Below are 843 nucleotides of genomic sequence, written 5' to 3'. Positions count from 1 at the left end.
CCCGCCGCCGCCGCCGCCGCCAGCACGTGGGGCCGCGCCGCGCCACGCCCCCGCCACGCCCCCGCCACGCCCATTGGTCCGCTGGGACAGGGGGCGTGGCTTAAGGACACACCCCCGCGCTGCCATTGGTCAGGATATGGGGTGGGCGGGGCCAGGGAACGGCGGAGGGAGCGTGGGGGGAAGCGGGGGGGGCCGGGATGGGGGGGAGGATACGGGGGGGGGGTGGGAACGGGGAACGGGGGAGTTATGGGGGGTTATGGGGGGTTATGGGGTGATCCTGGGGTGATCCTGGGGTGCTGGGAATGAGGGGAGTTATGGGGAGTTATGGGGAGTTACGGGGTGATCCTGGGAACGGGGAATGGGGGAGTTATGGGGAGTTATGGGGTGTCCCTGGGAATAGGGAATTGGGGAGTTATGGGGAGTTATGGGGTGATCTGGAGTGCTGGGAATGTGGGGAGTTATGGGGGGTTATGGGGGGTTATGGGGTGATCCTGGGAACAGGGAATGAGGGGAGTTATGGGGTGATCCCGGGAACGGGGAATGGGGGAGTTATGGGGAGTTATGGGGTGTCCCTGGGAATAGGGAATTGGGGAGTTATGGGGAGTTATGGGGTGATCCTGGGGTGATCTTGGGAACGGGGAATGGGGGAGTTATGGGGGGTTATGGGGAGTTATGGGGTGGTCCTGGGGTGCTGGGAATGTGGGGAGTTATGGGGAGTTATGGGGTGTCCCTGGGAACAGGGAATGGGGGGTTATGGGGTATCTCTGGAGTGCTAGGAGTATGGAATTCTGGGATGGGGGTTATGGGGTGTCAGGGGTACGGAACGCTGCCATGGGGGGGTTT

Source organism: Catharus ustulatus, chromosome 4 (assembly GCF_009819885.2).
Source record: "Catharus ustulatus isolate bCatUst1 chromosome 4, bCatUst1.pri.v2, whole genome shotgun sequence".
Classification (NCBI taxonomy): Eukaryota; Metazoa; Chordata; class Aves; order Passeriformes; family Turdidae; genus Catharus; species Catharus ustulatus.
Note: the sequence above shows the minus strand (reverse complement) of the source record.